At 47.5% G+C, this 19,128-nt stretch overlaps 1 protein-coding gene across 10 annotated transcripts in view; it reads right to left on the minus strand.

Annotated features, from left to right (window-relative positions):
• LARGE1 (LARGE xylosyl- and glucuronyltransferase 1) overlaps positions 1-19,128 on the minus strand; it is an 851,853-nt gene that overhangs the window by 784,568 nt on the left and 48,157 nt on the right. For 2 of the 10 annotated variants that reach the window (XM_063808038.1, XM_016939063.4), the window contains exon 2: positions 1,272-1,334. The exons of 7 other annotated variants lie outside the window; for them this stretch is intronic. The gene's annotated coding sequence lies outside the window, so the exon portion shown is untranslated. Of the gene's footprint in view, positions 1-1,271; positions 1,335-2,424; positions 18,426-19,128 lie in introns of those variants that run through there. One more of the 10 variants, XM_063808037.1, reaches the window with a different exon arrangement.

Consider the following 19,128-nt stretch of genomic DNA (forward strand, 5'->3'; position numbering starts at 1 on the left):
GATCAGGCGAGAGACCTCAGGGTCTGGAGGGCCCATCACGCCTCACCAGGGCTGTGTGGTACAATCCCCAGGACCCATGTTTCAGAACCCACGTGCCACACTCCAGCCGAGATGGCAGGAATCAGAATTTCAGGGGTGGGGCTTGGTCCTGTGCTTCCGGGAAAGGCCCTCAAGGAATTTCTGATGAGCAGCCCTCTGCCCCCGGGAACCACAGATTAACACCAGTATCTTAGTTTTCGAAGTGGAGCAAATGAAACTCAGAGTGGGGGGGTTCCTTACTTTTTCATCATCATTCTGATGAATATGTAGTGAATACCAACCTCAGGATACAAAAATTAATAAAGCCCATACCTGCCCTCATTACACGTTTTTTGCTCAGTGAGTCCTTACAGCAAAACCATGAAGGACTACTGTCATCTCTTCACATGCCCCCTTTTTATTAAGACAAAGAAACTGAAGCTTAAAAGGTTAAGAGAACAGGAATAATAAATGATGGAGTCGGGATCAAGTCTTGGCATCCTGAGACGCACCCCGCACCTCTGTGCTGCTTACTGGAGGCTTCCCGGGCACCCAGCCCTACGCTGGCACCTGGGCGATGACTATGCACAACAAATGGCCTCTGATCTCAGTAGGAATAGGGGGTTTAGGGGACAGCAGAAGAGAGCTGTCCAAGAGCCAAACTTCCACTGAAAAGATTTCAAAATGTTTCATGTGCAGAATCCAACCAGAGTGCTGAACTATGGCCATACCCAGACCAGTTCTCAGGGGGCCATGATCCTCTGGAAATGTTCTCCACCCAGACAACCACATGCCTCTCCATGGAAGAGGGTCGGAACCATTCCCAACAGAACAAGCTGGGTGGGTGGGTGGTGGGTCTGAGCAGTCACTTCCCCCTCAGAGCCTCAGTGAGGTCCGTATGAAGAGGCCGAAATGAAGACTCAAGGCGCAGCTCCCAGAAGTGATAAATAGATCTACTGATCATCAGCCAAGAGAGTAAGACACAGGGGAAATCCCACCAGAACTGGGAATTAGACACCGTTTCCAGGTCCCTGTGAGGCAGCCACTGTGTCTTCTTTGGTGAAAGAACCAGATTACAGCCCTAAACTTAGAGGCGGACAACGCCAAGCCCTAGGCTGGTGCTTCTACTTTTAGCCGTGTGAGCCAAGCGAGGTAGCTTACTTCAGCACAGATCGCCCTGCTGAAAAGCGGCAACTTGGAAAGGTTTCTGTGAGGATTTAATAAAACAGCTTTGAAAACGCTACACATCTTACCTGGCTCATGACAGGTGCTTTACAAACGGCTGATGCATCTGAATGCGTTTCTTAATGTAGGTTCTGAAAAATAGACAAGGCCCCTTTAAGGTTAGTTGTCAGATGAACCTGTCTGTCATTATCCTCTTCTGTCTCCCCGCCGCTCCCTAATTTTTGTTTTTCCAAGAGCAAGCAGAAAAAGCTAAAATAACTTTTTTTTTTTCTTTTTTTGAGACAGAGTCTCGCTCTGTTGCCCAGGCTGGAATGCAGTGGCGTGATCTCAGTTCACTGCAACCCTTGCCTTCTGGATTCAAGTGATTCTTGTGCCTCAGTCTCCCCAGTAGCTGGGATTACAGGCTCAGCTAATTTTTGTATTTTTAGTAGAGATGAGGTTTTGCCATGTTGGCCAGACTGGTCTCGAACTCCTGGCCTTGAGGGATCCGCCCTTCTCAGCCTCCCAGAAGTGTTGGGATTACAGCGGTGAACCACCGCACCCAGCCTAAAAGAACATCTTTAAGTGAAGGTTCATGGGGCAGACAGATTAGTGGCTCTTTTATTCTAAGCTGGAAGCCAAAAGGAACAGACTCCCCTCAAGAGCAGGAGAAAAAAATCCATTGGGAGCTTTTGATACCCAGACAGCTGGGAAGCCCCAAAGGGCAAGAATTCAATAAATACTCCCACTGGACATGCAACGGCAAGAAACGATGCAATCAGAAAAAGGCCAAGTTAAATTACATGTTCACTTGCAGTAAGTTTTCAAGGACACATACTAACAAAACACTTACTGAAATATTTCTTATAGTTGTTTATCGGTAAATGTTAGTAATTAGTAATTAATGCTCTCCTAGATAAACAAAATGCCTATTTTAAATAGAAAATGATAATCGAGTGCATCAGAGAGAATCTCTGGCCTATCACACAAGAGATCTCGCCTTTGACACCATAAACCATATTACTGCACACCCAGGGCAGTTATCTGCTTAAGACCTGGGCTTGAGAAAAAATGACTAGCCTCCAGGAAACAACAGATGCTGGAGAGGAAGTGGAGAAATAGGAATGCTTTTACACTGTTGGTAGGACTGTAAATTAGTTCAACCATTGTGGAAGACAGTGTGGCGATTCCTCAAGGATCTAGAACCAGAAATACCATTTGACCCAGCAATCCCATTGTTACCGGGGTTCCTTGCTCCCAAGTTGGAACCGGGAGTTCCAACTCCCAAGATGGTGGCGGGCCGCTTCCAAAATGGCGGCCGGTCACTTCCAAGATGGTGGCAAGCCTCGTGTTCTCTGACCTGGGGTTCTTGGCCTCACGGATTCCAAGGAATGGAATCTTGGGCCATGTGGTGAGTGTTATAGTTCTATTAGAAGCCATGAGTCACGGAAGAGAACCGTGGAACCCAGCGACTAGTGTTCAACTCGATTAGGACGAACCCAGGCACGTAGCTGTGCAGGAACAACGGCAAGCCTTTAGCCCAATCGGGAGTGGCAATGGGCACCTTGCTGGATCAGGAGCCCAGTGGACATCCTGCTGGATCCAGAGGGATGGAAGTCAGCGGCGGGTCTGTGACTGTGGCAAACAGCAATGGTGGACAGCGAGCGAAAGCTCAGCTCCAGCCATAACAAACCCGGACCAGAAGAGAGTGCGGTTGCAAGATTTAACAGAGTGAAAACAGAGCTCCCATACAAAGGGAGGGGACCCAAAGAGGGTTGCCGTTGCTGGCTCGAATGCCTGGGTTTATATCCTGATCATTGTTCCTCCTGCTGTGCTCTCAGGCGATAGTTGATTGGCTATTTCTTTACCTCCTGTTTTTGCCTAATTAGCATTTTAGTGAGCTCTCTTTACTACCTGATTGGTCGGGTGTGAGCTAAGATGCAAGCACCCTGTTTAAAGGTGGATGCGGTCACCTTCCCAGCTAGGCTTAGGGATTCTTAGTTGGCCTAGGAAATCCAGCTAGTCCTGTCTCTCACCATTACTGGGTACATACCCAAAGGATTATAAATTATTCTACTATAAAGACACATGCACACGTATGTTTATTGCAGCACTATTCACAATAGCAAAGACTTGGAACCAATCCAAATGCCAATGATAAGCTAGATAAAGAAAACGTGGCACATACACACCACGGAATACCATGCAGCCATAAAAAAGGATGAGTTCATGTCTTTTGCAGGGACATGGGTTAAGCTGGAAACCATCATTCTCAGCAAACTAACACAAGATCAGAAAACCAAACACCGCATCTTCTCACTCATAGGTGGGAATTGAACAATGAGAACACATGGACACAGGGAGGGGAACATCACACACTGGGGCCTGTAGGGGGTCAGGGGCTAGGGGAGGGATAACATTAGGACAAATACCTAATGTAGATGACAGGTTGATGGGTGCAGCAAACCACCATGGCACATGTATACCTATGTAACATAACTGCACGTTCTGCACATGTATCCCAGAACTTAAAGTATAATTTAAAAAAATTAAAATGACCAGCCCCAAGGGAGCTCACCTTATAAATGCAAACCTGTATCATGATAATAATATTGTATTACTGTACTTCCTAATTTCAGAACGACATCTCATCATAGTCATTTTTAAAATATGGAAACAAACGCACGAGCTTTGGGAAAAGGTAGAAATGACACTAGGAAAACAACGGGTACCCAACAGATACAAACAAAAAGCCTTCACCTTACATTGTGGCCTCTGGCGGTATAAACTGGGTCCCCACCAGGCTTCTGGAAGAAGTGTTGTCTGAGTAGGGACTCAGAAAATAAAAGAGAGTTTTCAACAGGCCCAAAGCAGTTTCAGGCTTAACAAAGGCCACATTGTATAAAATTCTTCTCAACTCCTAAAGCTGGAGGATCCTTGGAAGTAAAAAGCAGTCAGAAGTCAGGTATCAAACAGAGACCGGGGCTTAAATCCAGGTATGTTTTCTTGGTCTTGAGTGATTAACGAAATCAACAAAATGTGGTCAAGAGCTGGAAGCAACCCATTATGACATGTATGGTTCATCAAGGACATGTTCAGCAACAGATACATGGGCAAACCAAGGTGCTATGTGGCATACACATAAAGTAGAAGGAAATATCATCGACACGCTACACCATGTGATGTAAACTTTGAGGACCTCATGCTAAGTGAAATACGCCAGTCACAAAACAACAAATACTATATCATTCCACTCATATAAAGTACCTGGAGGACTCAAACCCATAGAGAATGCTGCTTGCCAGGGGCTGGGAGGAGGGGAGAATAGGGAGTTCTTGTTCAAAGGATGCACAATTTCAGTTCTGCAAGATCCAAACAGTTCTGGAGATTGGCTGCACGACAATGTGAAGATACTTAACACTACTGAACTGTCCACCCAAAAATAGTTAAGATGGTCAATCTTATGCGTATTTTACAATTAAAAAATTTTAAATTTTTTGTTAAATTAAAAAAAAAATTTTTTTTGTACAGACAGGGTCTCACTATGTTGCCCAGACTGCTCTTGAACTCCTGGACTCAAGTGATCCTACCGCTTCGGCTTCCCAAAGTGTTAGGATTACAGGCGTGAGCCATGATGCCTGGCCTTTTTTGAATTTTTTTAAATCGAGAAGCTGATACTTAACCCCAGGGCTTGAAATAAGACTTAAATAAAATAATGTACACAGTCTAACCCATAGCACCTGGCATACCATAGATGTTCAAATAAATATTTTTTTCTCCCACTGTCTTTGTTTTCAGAATAAGAAATAAAGTTGTGGCCAGAGAAGTTAAGGGCCTGGAGGGGCAATCCTAGTGGTTGGGAACTCCAGGGTCACAGTGTCCTGGCTCCACACTGGATTCTGTACTCAGCAGCAAGCATGGCCTGAGGAAAGCGACCCAGCCTCTCTGACACTCAGCGTCCTGAGCTGTGAAGGTGGTGGTGGGATCAGCACCTCAGAGGGGGCTCTTCTGAGGATGGGCGTGCAACCGTGATCAGGAGAATGCCTGGCCCACACAAACATGACTTCAGCGCTCACCAGGGCAAAGCGGGGGCAAGACCAACACGTGCAAACTACCTGGCCACTACCCTGACCCTCCTGGGCCAGTCCCCCACTCCAGCTGCCCACAACAACTAGAATGTTGCATCTGCCTGCAAGCTGGAGTCAGCACGGGGAACACCGTGGGCGCAGCCAGCCTGAGGCCTTTCTGATGACCTACTGCACTGCCACCACAGCCGCGACCCTCGCCCGTACATCCATGCACCCTCAGCAAGGTCCTTGGAGTGTGAAGCCTGCACTCCTGGGCACTGTCGCTAGAGAGATTTCAACCCTGAATCTCAGGGTGGGCAACGCTTCCTTAGGCTGAGAGTGGGTAACGAAGCGGCATCGCCCAGGCAGCCTCTGCCTCGAATACCTCTCTTCTTCCTCCTTTTCTTCCACCCCCCCCTTATTCCCATCTGTGCGGCAAGGAAAAGGTCAGTAAGCACAGCCCCATCTTGGTATTCTCTCCAAAGCTCCACATTAAAGGAAAACTGACATCTGCGAGGAGATAACAGCTAACTCGTTTTTCCCTTCGTTAACTTGGTGGCCGAGTACAGCCACCACCTGGGCTAAGCATGCCAGCCTTTGCTAACACCCATTCTGCAAAAGGACCAAGCACTGCAACTCGGCTAGCTGTTCCTCACTCCCACTCCTCACCCACCTACACACACACACACACACACACACACACACACACACACACCCTTAGCCTACAATTTACAGCAACAACAAGAAATCATAACAGCGAATGTAGCATATTGCCATAGAACAAGCCATGGAATTTGCACAAGATCCCTTGGACAAGCAATTAACCTCACTAAGCCTCAGGCTCCTCACCCACAGAATGGCCATGCAGACACGCCTGGCATCTCCATGTTGCCATGAGGATCCTTGACTGTCAAATCTGGAGAACTCTCCTACACAGCATTCGGTGCCACTCCTCAGTCCTGCCCCCCAGCACTTCACGCCAGCCCCAGGAGCTCTTGCACCCGCAAATAAATGCTTTCACTGGGATTATGCAACTCACTTCTGCTCACCACCCTTCGGCCAGAATGAGCCACATGGCCCTAGAAAGGGGCAGGGAAGGTGACCATTCCTATGTCCTCAGTAGAAGAAAACTGGATTTTGGGACCCAGACATTCTTTTTTTGAGACAAGGTCTCACTCTGTCACCCAGGCTGGAGTGGCATGATCTTGGCTCACTGCAACCTCTGTCTCCTGGGTTCAAGCAATTCTCATGCCTCAGCCTCCCGAGTAGCTGGGATTACAGGTACGCGCCACCATGCCTGGCTCATTTTTTTGTATTTTTAGTAGACAGAGGGTCTCACCATGTTGGCCAGGCTGGTCTTGAACTCCTGACCTCAAATGATCCACCTGCCTCAGCTTCCCAAAGTGCTAGGATTACAGGCGTGAGCCACCGTGCCTGGCAGGAACCAGATGTTTCTAACACAGACAAATCCTCTGTCCTCGAGAGCTCACGGCAAGTGGTGAAGACAAGCTCCACAAACCCCTGGGAAGAAAACATCATGGAAAAGGCTGCCAAAGATCCTGTAAGCTGCCATGGGAGCAAAGGAAGACTCTGTTCAGCCCACCTGGGAGCCTTCGACAGAGGTGTGTGTGTCATCAGGGAAGCCTTCCTGGGGGAGGTTATATCCGAACATCTTGAACAATACAGGCGATCTTCTCAGGGAAGAGGATTGACGGCAGTCACTGAGCAAAGAGGCTCCTGGCCTTGATCAACACTACAATTTCGTCTTTTCCAGTGTTGCGGCCTGGGCTCCTTCATAACTGTATCATAAACCCACTCCGAGTGGGTGTACCTGACACTGTGACCGCCAGGGCTGAATCACCAGGAACGCAGGAAGCTGAGGGCCAGCCGGACACCTGGGTCCCAAGAGAAACAGTGTGGGGACACAGAGGCTAGATAGGCCTGGGTTCAAATCCCAGCTCTGTCACGTGTCCTCAGGGGCCACCATGACGTTTGTTTGTAGGCTTGGTGTTATAAGTTCTTCTTGTGAGAGCTGTGTTTTCATTGACCTAACAAATCTATTAACACAAAAAGGGCAGTCCATGGTCAAAATTTTTTATCAGAGGTAAAAAGAGTCAAAACAATATTGATGATTGATGTTCCTACTATACCTACATATTAGTATCTATCAGAGGTAGCACGCACCGAGTCCTCACCAAGGGCCTGGCCAATTTCTAGTCTATTATTATTATTGTTGTTATTATTATACTCTTTCACAGATGAGAAAATTGAGGCACAGAAGTCAATTAAGCTGTCCGAGAGCATAGGAATGTGTTGCAGAAAGCGGTTTGCCTCCATACTGAGCCCAGCAGGGAACTCACCGTTCCCACTTCTCACACAGCACCGTGGCACACAGGAACATGGGAGCCAACAGTTTAGGGTTCAAGTCTCAGCTTTGCCACTCAGTCACTCTTTATCTCGGGCGTGCCACCTCTGCAAGCCTCACTTCCCTCATTTCTGAAATGGAGGTTAATCCAACCTCATCAGGTAATTGAGGAAAAGCACTTGCCACGGAGAAGCACTCAATAATGCTGTTGTCTTTATTTCCTTTAGCAGTCAAGAGGGTGGGGTCCCTGCCGTCTCGGCTTGCCCAACAGTCTCCTGCCTCACGATGGGGCCAGGGGATGGCTGACAATGCCTGGACAATCCCATCCCCACTTCTAGGAGACCTTGTAAGTTCAGGTAAACTTTATTAGAAACATAAAGGAGGAGCCGGGCCCAGTGGCTCATGCCTGTAATCCCAACACTGGGGGGCCGAGGTGGGCGGATCACAAGGTCAGGAGTTCGAGACCAGCCTGACCAACATGGTGAAACCCCCGTCTCTACCAAAAAAACAAAAAAAGCAAAAATTAGCGGGATGTGGTGACGCATGCCTATAATCCCAGTTACTCAGGAGGCTGAAGCAGGAGAATCACTTGAACCCAGGAGGCGGAGGTTGCAGTGAGCCGACATTGCGCCATTGCACTCCAGCCTGAATGACAGAGCGAGACTCTGTCTCAGAAAAAAAAAAAAATGAAAGGAGATAGGAGTACTTTTATTTTCAAAAAATTGAAAACTGTGGTTCCTGAACTGGAAGACACTAAAAGTAACCCAGGGTTTTGAGGAGGCCAATGTCTGGGGCCTGCTCCCATTGGACTGCAGTTTCACTTGAAGGCAAAGTCATTATATGGCATCCCACATCTGTTAATCTGGCCTAACTAATGCCTCCCATGTTTCCAGGTGAATGTGAGGCATATGGAGCTATGACAAGCATCACAGAAATTCCAACTCCAGTGAGGGGTGCAGCTCCCCTTTCTTCTTCCATTGCCTGGCAATGGTTTGTACAGAACCTACCAGGCAGGTGGAGTCTTGACCTGACAGAGACAGGAGGAAGCTGGGAGGCAGGAAAGGTCAAGAAGACCCTTCAGACCACTGATGACCATTAAGGTTCCTTGTAGGTTTAAGGGGCTCTCATTTACTTCAATAATCCTGGAGCCCCCATCAGTGCCTACCATGGAGCTAGGACCCAGCAAAGACATGGAGGCCCCTATGTTCAGGAAGGTTATTTACAATAAAGATGCAATAAAGTGCTATGCTGATATAAATAAATAGCCCAAAGCACGATACAGATACTAAGTACATACATGATAAAGACAAGAAGGGAACTTAAGAAACCAATGCTGGCTTCGTGTTGCTGGGGAAAGCTACATAGGCAAGGTGCAGGTGGCCTTGGAGTGGAGAGCGCCTAAGTCTTCTTCCTTTACTTGTTTCAAAAATGCATGCTTCTGTACATTTTACCAGGCAAGACTGTAAGCTCCTTGAGGGTAGGGATGGTGCCCTGTTTACCACACTATCCCCAATACCATGCATAGAATAGAGACTCAAATGCTGGATTGATGGATGGATGAATGGATAGATGGGCAGAAGGATAGTCAGGGCTGCATCACTGCCTTGAGACAGGAGCAGAAGACATATAGATTTAAGTGGCCAAAGCCCACAGAACAGGGCTTTCCCCAGAGGCCCATGGCCACATTTTCCCTGTTCCTACCTTCAGAATCTATAGCACTTTTAGCCCACAGTCCCTGGGTTTCACAATCACTGCCTATATTTGGACTGTACTCCTGATGTGGCCTTATCCTGCAGGCCTCTCTCTCTCACTCACTCTCTCACATGTCTCTCTCCATCACCTTTAACCTACTTCTGCTCCTGACCTGGATCCCTGGCCCACCCCCAGGTTGGTTCGCAGTTTCTGAGTCACAGCCATGGGTGTCAGGCCCAGCCCAGCAGACAGAACACGTTTGGATGCACTGTTATCATAAAGTACTGCTGACCTCTACTGTGGAACAGAATTCAGTGACCTCTGCTTCCACGTCTGTGCAGGACAAGCTCTCTCTGCTTTTGCTCCATAGCCCCAAGTCTAGCCCAGAACCTACTCCCCTTCACCCATCTTCAAGAAGGGAAGGCACAGCTGGGAGCCGTAAAATGCCACTATACCCACGAGCTGCAACCATTTGTTCCCTCCGGCAAGACTGCAGATAATTTCAGCCGGACCTTCTCTTCTTCTCACTCTGACCTCGAAGTAGATTTTGTTTCATCTGTTTGTTTTCATGACAGAACATCCTGGTAGGGAATATTGGCGTCTTTTTCTTTTCAAAGTGACACTGACACAACTCCACTTTGTGCAAATAAATGTTTTCAACCTAAATGAGTCATTTGGTGGGAACAGTGAGTTCGCAAGCCTGCATATAGGTTGACCCCTTTACCAAGGAGGGTGGCAGGTAGCATTGTGTTTGGGGCTGACAAATATTATGAACAATGAGATCTTTTCCATGGTGATATCCCTTGCTGTACGCAGGGAAAATAAGGAGAAAAATAGGGTGATAGTTGAAAACTCTGGGCCAGGCAGAATGCATCCTTGGGGAGAATCCAGCTGCACTAGTATCTTGCCATAAAATCTTGAGAGTAAAGGAGGTATTTAACTTCTGACTCTGGTTAATTCATTTGTGGTTCTCAGGATTAACTTGAATCATTTACTACATGTAAAACATTTAAAAAATACTCAGTATATAGTAAGCATTCAATGTTAGCTGTTATTCTTTTTTTTCTTTTTTTTTTTTTTTTGACAGGGTCTCACTCTGTCATCCAGGCTGGAGTCCAGTGGCATGATCTGAGTTCACTGCAACCTCTGCCTCCCAGGCTCAAGCAATCCTCCCATCTCAGCCTCCCAAGTAGCTGGGACTACAGATGCACACCACCATGCCCAGCTAATTTTTGTAATTTTAGTAGAGATAGGGTTTCACCATGTTGCCCAGGCTGGTCTCCAACTCCTGGGCTCAAGCAATCCTCCTGCCTCAGCCTCCGGCCTCAGCTCTGGGTAGGCCCAGAGTTAACTACCCCATGGTGGATGGATGTGGCCAACTCAGCTGTTGCCAGGTGACACTCATAAATGATCATAAAGCAATCTGCCTCAGACTCCTAAAGCACTGGGATTATAGGTATGAGCCACTGTACCCAGCCTGTTGTTCTTTAGAGACAGCATATAGGGGGCTGTTTTGCCCAGTATGGGAGTCACAACCCACATGTGGCTATTTAAATTTAATTAAAATTGAACAAAATTAAAAATTCAGTTCCTCAGTTGCACTAGCCACCTTTCAAGTACTCAGTAACTACCCATGTCTAGTGGTGACAACATCGGATGGTGCAGATGGAGAGCAGTTCCATCCTGCAGAAGGTTCTATAAGACAGTGCTGATATGGAGGTGAAGGAGTAGCTTGAAGCTTGAGGGTCTGTGTGACCTTGGGTGAGTTACCTCACCTCTCTGTGCCTCATTTCCTCATTTGTAAAATGGGGATAATGTAGCTACATTATTCAGTCATAATAAGGATTATCTGCTCTGGAAGCACTCACAATAATGCTTATGATAATGGTAAACACACACCAGATGGAGCCCTAGAATGGAGGATAGACACCCTTATGGTGCACGGTGGATTGCTGCGAGGATTAGAAAGATTTTTATAGAAAGCACCTCCCACAGGCCCAAACATAGCAGACACTCAGTCCATTCACTTTTTTTTTCAATAAATGTTCACAGAGCACCTACTATGGGTAGGCATTCTTCTAGGCACCAGAGACATAGAAATGAACAAAGGCCTTGCCCTCATGGAGCTTACAGTCTCACTAAAGGGGCTGATTATTGCTTACGCTAACAGGAACACCAACATGTCCAGCATATTACATATTCGCAGCAATGAAAAAGAAATGCCAACCACAAAGCTACCCACAAAGGTGGCATCTGACAAAAAGGGCTCTAATGAATGAATGGATGGATGGATAGATGAATGAATGAGGGTGTGGGGAGGAGGCTCAATAATGCACAAGCAATGAACTGGGCTCTGGGTGGGCCCAGAGTTAATTACCCCATGGTGGATGGATGTGGCTAACTCAGCTGTTGCCAGGTGACACTCATAAATGATCATAAAGCAGTCTGTAAACAGTGTTATGTATAAAACCTTAATCATCATGAACAGGAATCTTAAGATCCAAATGCCTGGGATAAACATGGCCTTTGCACACATGCCCTCTGCCTTCTATTCTGGACTCTGCTCTGACTCATCCTGTGGGCTGGGGCTGTTCACTCAGCGGAGGGACCAAACAGCCTTTCACTGGCCCTGGACAAATGAAACCCCCTAAGAGGGAGGTGCCCCACTGCCCAGAAAACCCCTCCCCAGCCCTCGGACTCACCTGCCGGCCTGAGCAACGTGCCTTCCAGCGCTGGTTCTATTATTCACGACAAGGGGCTTTCCCAGGAGGCAGCAAGTGGCACTATGCTGCCTGCGTTTCTATTTCCAAAATCTGAAAGCTCTGTTTCATAGGTTTGCAGCTCCCTGACAGCTAAATGTCATGGGATGGAGCCACGTTGAATCACTGGATCTACTTCGCACCAGCAGGCTGGGCCTCAGAAAGTTATTTCAAGTCCTCTAGTCCCGATCGCTCCTTTTTTGTTTAGTAAGTAAAAATAGGGCATGCTTCACAACGTTGTTAGTAGGATTACATGAGAGAACTTAAATAAAGTGCCCAAGTCTTTGGTAGGACCTAGCTCATGTCCTACCTAGAACACCAAGATGGCTAGACAAGAAGAGGAGATGCAGCTCAAGTACCAGTTCGGTCACTATCTATCGGGGCCACCTGGTCTACCTGCGGCTTGCCCAATTCCCTCCTCATTCAAGAGGAGAGGGCCAAACCGGATCCAAGCAGCCTACCCTGTAATCTCTTGCAGCACACTACCCGCTCCATTTTCCCACAACCACGGTACATTTCATCCTGCTGAAAAGAATACAAAGCATATGAAAATTCAGTGCAAGAATTCATACCAGCAACCTCGTCCATCTGCATAAGACTTCGTTCCAAATGGTGACAACAGGCCCTTTGCTCATTACAGGTCTCACATGTGCATGGGTGTGTGGGAACAGCACCCTGTAATCCATGGGACTGAGAGGCAACTACCACAGCCGGCCTCGTCGGAAGCAGAAACACCTGAGAAACGCCAGGTTTGGAATGCTAGTTCTATGTGGTTTTTATACATGTACTAAAATAAAGAGCCAAGTTTTAGTGTAAAAATGCCTGTCTTGAATACCACACTTCGAGACGAGATGATGTCTAAGGGTCTTCCTGTATCTGATCTACAAGGATTCCTGCTAGGAGTTCACCTGGTGGGGAGGACAGGGCTGAAATGAGGTTAGGTGATGCTCCCCACGTGGCCTAAAACGATTACTGTCCCTCACTTCCCTCACCATCCCAGCCAGCATCTGCCACACCATGACCTCCTCTTGCCCATGGCCCTCCCTAACATGTCCTTAATTGAATTACAGGCAATTTCCACTCCCCTAACCAGGCAGATTCCTCCCATCAAAAACGTTTCTGTGCCTCTTATTAAAAACTCCTTCATTTGATGTCCCTTTCTAGTGATTGCCCACGCCCTGCTCTGGTCAACCAGAAATCACCTATCATGTCAAATCCCAACTCATCATGCATTTACTGTATGTCTACCCCATGGCAGGCACAGCACACAGACTTGACAATGACCATGGCTGACCTTGAGGGGCTCAAAACTAAATGGAAAGGGGGTTGCAAGGTACACGGATTCACGGCAAAACTAAATGGGCAGCCACTAGTACTTCAACAGAATTCCAAGATGCCAGGCACTCAGGGCAGGACTGGCTGATTCCGAACGTGGGGATGTGGAAAGAAGGGCCATGAACGAGGTTCCAAAAATGAGCAGAATGTAGACAGGGAGAGCAAAAGGGGGAAAGAAGGGAGACCCTTTCATTTGAAATCCAACTTTCTGATCAATGCTCATCATTCTGGCCCTCTCTTACCCTTGGAGCCAGCTCCTTTGGATCCACTTAAGATTTCTACTGCATCCTCCTCTTGTCTGTCGGTTGGCTACTCCCTGCTTGATCTGACCCCTGCAGGCCTACTCACCTTCCCTACTCCCCAGGCCCTGACCCAAAACAACACTCTCAGAGTTGGCATTAAGTGTGGCAAGGCTAAAATTAGGACTGTTTCCATAGATATCTAGACTTCTCTGTAGCAAATGTGTTCAGCTCCCTCCCAAGTGGAAAAAAAAAAAAGTATTCTCCATTCTGACTGCAAAGCAACCCAGGGGTCTGAAAAATCGAAGCCTCCTCACATCTGGATGCGCCTCTGAGCTTCCCACCTCCATGGGAAGGAAAAGAGGAGCCTCCTCGGGTCTGTGCAGTGGTTTGCAGGGGAACTACAAAAGCCATTTGTCCTCACTGGATGAGAAAACACCAGGCAGAAAAGGAGGGGTAGCAACCGTGGGAAGCACTCGCATGTCCAGACCACCGGCACATACGTGTGTACCCTCATGTCATCCTGGGAAGGGGGTCCCTTCTGGGAGGTGGTTCTCCTTTCTCCCCATTTCAGAGATGAGGCAATGCAGACCAGGAAAACTACATAATTCAGTGTTGCTGGAAGACGAGCCACATCACAGTGAAAAGATGGGAAACAGAAATTCAAAGATGTTCAGAGAACTGCCCAAAGCCACCCCACAAAGGGCCGTCATCAGGAGGACGGGGAAGCAAAAACAGACACCGCTGATGCTGAAGGCACTGTTTTGTTAGAGGTTCTGGGTTCAATACTTCATGTGGAGTCTCGCATTTCACCCTAGTTATGAGTTGAATTGTGTATCCCCCAGAAAGATGTGTTGAAGTCCTAACTCCACTCAGAATGTGACCTTATTTGGAAACAAGTTCATTGCAGATATAATTCAGTTAAGATGAGGTCATAGTGGAGAAGGGTGGGCCCTTAACCCAGTCTGACTGGTGTCTTTATAAGATGATGGCCATGTGATGAGACACACAGAAAGAGCTCCAGTGATGACAGGGGCTTAGAGGGACGCATCTACCAGCCAGAGGGCCAAAGAGAAGCTAGGCAGAGGCCAGGAAGGACACAGTTTCAGAGAGCATGGCCCTGCCAACACAAAACTGGTCTCTGGAATCGAGAGACATTATTGTCTCATTTCTGTTGTTTTGAGCCATCCAGTTTGTTATGGCAGCCTTCGGAAACTGATACAGTCCTCACCACAATTCTATGAAGACAAGTACTGACACAGTTGGGTTTTACACATGAAGTCACTAAATCTTCATTAACAACAAATACCAGTGACAGGTATCAACATGGTACCAAGTGCTTTACAGACAAACTCATTTTATTCCCACAACAACCCTAACCCCACAACATCCCCATGACTGTCTGTGTTGTTGTTGTTGCTGTTGTTGTTGTTTGAGACCGTCTCGCTCTGTTGCCCAGGCTGGAGTACAGTAGCGCAATCTCGGCTCACTGCAACCTCTGCCTCCTGGGTTCCAGCGATTCTCTTGCCTCAACCTCCTGAGTAGCTGGGATTACAGGTGTGTACCACCACGCTTGGTAAATTTTTGTATTTTTAGTACAGACAGGGTTTCCCCATGTTGACCAGGCTGTCTTGAACTCCTGACCTCAGGTGATCCGTTCACCTTGGCCTCTCAAAGTGCTAGGATTACAGGCATGAGCCACCGTGCCCGGCCTGTCCCATTTTAAAGGAGGGAAAACTGAGGCATACAGAGATTAAATCATTTGCATAAGGGCACAAGGCTTGTATGTGGTCGAATGTGGATTCAAACCCAGATCCAGAATCTGTGCTCTGACCCACTATAACCAGAACAGTGTCTGATCTAGAATTGAACTCAGAAGGTCTGGTGACACAGCCCACATCCCTAGCCTCTTTTAAAACTTTGTATTCCACCTGCTAATAGAATGCTCTGCACTCAGGAGCACCTTAAAACATTTATTTCATGGCACAAATAAATTAATTAGATAGGCAGTGGTTTCCATACATCCCATTAGCTCAAATTAATGTATATTTATATTCATTTTAAGGCTGACCCAGGTCTATAGCAGCAACAGAAATCAGAATAGGAATACCTGGGGTGTCTAGAGTACAAAGCAGGCAGCGTAAAATAAAGCTCCTGTCTTACAAAGCTTTTATGTGCTAGGTCATTTCAGTAAGCATTTAATGAGCACATATTGTGTGCCAGCACTATGTCAGGTAAGGGGGATACAAAAGACACAGACTCAGCCTGGCAGGTGCTCCATCTGGAAGGACATGGAAATGGCCAAATTACCATATATCCAGGTAAGTACCAGGACTAAAGTCAGAACAGAGATGCTATTAGAGGACAGAAGAGAGGTATCAAAATCTGTTCAGGTAAATAACAGATGGCTCTGGAGCATCTGGTACCAGACCTTTGCCCTTAATTTAAAGCTTCTTATTTTAAGGCTAATCTAAACACCACTACTACCAACCTCCTTCCCCTGTGGGCACATAAGCATGCACACACACACACACACACACACACACACACACACACACACACTCCTCTGTCTTCCCTCATTCTCTTTCTTCTTTCTCTCTGCAACTTTTCACTGAAACACTTGATTTTTTCACTGCATGAACCACACCGGTGACCTACAGAACAAATGGCAATATTTAACTAATGATTACTAATCCATAATGAAGTAAATAGTTAATTGATGACCTTCAGAAAAAAAATTTAAGGTCAGAGCCTTGAAGAACTAAAGTCCATAGCTAACTAGCAATGGTCATTAGTGTTAATTGATCTAAACAGTCTCAGCACCAGGAAGTCAAGTCTATTTCTAAATCAGCAAAAAAAAAAAAAAAAAAGAAAAGAAAACAATATTGGAGAAAGGAATGAGGAACTAGGGTGGCAGGAGGTGGGAGTGATGGAGGGGTTCCTTCGAGTTGAAGAACCTAAAATAGAGCATGCTCTGACGTCAACCTTTCAGCCAGTCACTCGCCCACCCACAGAGGCTGGTCACTCCACACACAGCACGCTGTCTTGACTGCCATGTGGCGGCGTGGCTTAGCAGTAAGAATGCAGACTCTGACGTGACACTGCCTTCATTGTTTGCACTGTGAAATGGGCACGCCAGCATCCACTTCACAGAGTCATTCTCAGGTTGAGTGTACCAGAAGTGCTGAGAACCTTCCATGGCACAGAGCAGACAAGCAGTAAATGCTATCCGTTATTATTATTATTATTATTATTATTATTATTATTACTACTAGCATGATCTTTGCCATTAAAGAATTTAACACAGCTCATAAGAAAGTACACAGCAGCTGCTATCCATCGTCATCACCAGTATCATCATCGCCATCCCCATCATCACCACCAACACCGCCACCCCACCAGCGACACACTAGCTGTGGACACATCCTTTACGCCCTTGAACCTGAGTTTCTACAGCTATGAAGCAAGTCCCATGGAATTTACAGACCAAACGCTAAGTGTAGGGCTCCCTGGGAGCTGGTCTTATGGAGCACACTGGCAGGAAGAGCCAGAAACTGAGTGAATTTGGACCATGGAAAAGAGCCATGGCCAGGCGCAGTGGCTCATGCCTGTAATCCCAGCACTTTGGGAGGCCGAGGCGGGTGGATGACCTGAGGTCAGGAGTTCGAGACCAGCCTGGCCAACGTGGCAAAACCCCGTCTCTACTGAAAACACAAAAAAATAAGCTGGGTGTGGTGGCGGACACCTGTAATCCCAGCTACTCGGGAGGCTGAGGCAGAAGAATTGCCTGAACCCATGAGGTGGAGGTTACAGTGAACCGAGATTGCACCACTGCACTCCAGCTTGGGTGCCAAGAGCAAAATTCTGTCTCAAAAAAAATAAATAAATAAAGTCATAGAAGTGAACTAGCTGGGAAAACACACAAGCAAGCCTCTTACATTAAAATCGGATCCTTTTACCAGAAAGCATGCCCACTCACCTCTGCCCAAACCACCCCCAGCAAAAGGGAGGCCCGGGAGGAGGGTGCAGATTTGGCCAGATGATCTGGAGCTGGGGGAATCCAGCCCCGATAGAGCATACCACCTCATTCCTGGGTGGCCTGACTTTGTATTTGGGTTTATTATCTCTGCCCTGCCCACACCCTTGGGATCGGGCGTATTTCCTTTTTTAACTCCCCTGGCATGAGCAGCGCACGACAAAGGCACACCTCGATTAGCTGGAGCGTTCCTGGCCTAATGAGACATGCTGTGGAGTTATTTGTCTAGTCTGTTCTGAATGGTGTCCGATGGAGCACTTCCTGCCCCCAGCTGAAAGCCCTGAAGGCCGCGTCCCTCCTGGGGCCTTCCGGGAAGCTGAGATGCAGGCAGGCAACACAGGACGAGTGGAAGCATGGAGCAGGTGGCACTCAGCATGCTCGTCTGCCTGGGGTCCAGCCTCTTCACCCACCCAGGAAGGTAGCATGTCACAACCATAGAACATGGGAAATGGCCACTGACCAGGGTCCAACAATGTGCCTCTGTTTACCCATCCACAACGCCCCATCACCAATTCTGGCACTAAAACTTGTATGATCCTTTCTCAGATTCATATGCCATTCTTTACCCTCCCACTGTCTGCTACCTTACATCCTTCCTCCTCCTCCTCCTTTCCACCAGGCCTAGGATCTGCCTCCCACTTGGGTCCTGCCCTGCCCTCCTCACTCCATGTCACAAGAAGCCAAGTACAAGTCACTGGTTTCACCTCCCTCCTCCTCCTCTTCCTCCTCCTCCACTGAGGCTGCATCCCTTCTCCTCTTACCTCCCAACCCTGACATTTCTTCCTTCCTCCCCACCTGCCTGTATTCTCTCTCCCTCTCTCTCCCCCTCCTCCCTCTCTCTCCCTCTCCCTCCCTCCTCCTTTATTCTTCTCCTCCTGTCCTCTATTCTTCTGCCTCCGCTCAGGGAACTTAAATAAGCAAATGGTACATTATTTCCACAGGCCGCTTTTTGCATCCTACCTCTGTCAAACGCAAAACCTCTTCTTTCCTGGCTAACTCGGTCCTTTGTGACAGCCTGCCTGAATCCGGGGACAGGACCTAAGACATGCTGAGGTTAGAGGGACACAGCGGGCCAGGGCCACAGGCACGCCTCACCTCAAGGAAACCCCATGCAGACAAAGGGTAGAAAGCTGGTCTTCAGGTTTTCACTCCCCTAAGAGGCTACTGCAACTGTCCTCACTCCCCAGGACACCTCCTCTTCCAGGAGCACATCAGCCGCTGCTTTGATCTGACCTCACAACTTTTTCACAAAGGTCTCAGGGCGTGACCCAAACAGAAAGGCAATGTAACACGTGGCAGCTGAAACGGAGCAATTTGCTCAACGAACTGCAGCTATGTTTATTATTTTAAATGGATTATAAAATAAAGAGTATTTGTCCTGCTTTTACTGGAAATGTTAGAGTTTGAGTGTATCTTTTTTGAAATATACTTCATTTTTAGGTAATAAATCTTG

Source organism: Pan troglodytes, chromosome 23 (genome assembly GCF_028858775.2).
Source record: "Pan troglodytes isolate AG18354 chromosome 23, NHGRI_mPanTro3-v2.0_pri, whole genome shotgun sequence".
Taxonomy (NCBI): domain Eukaryota; kingdom Metazoa; phylum Chordata; class Mammalia; order Primates; family Hominidae; genus Pan; species Pan troglodytes.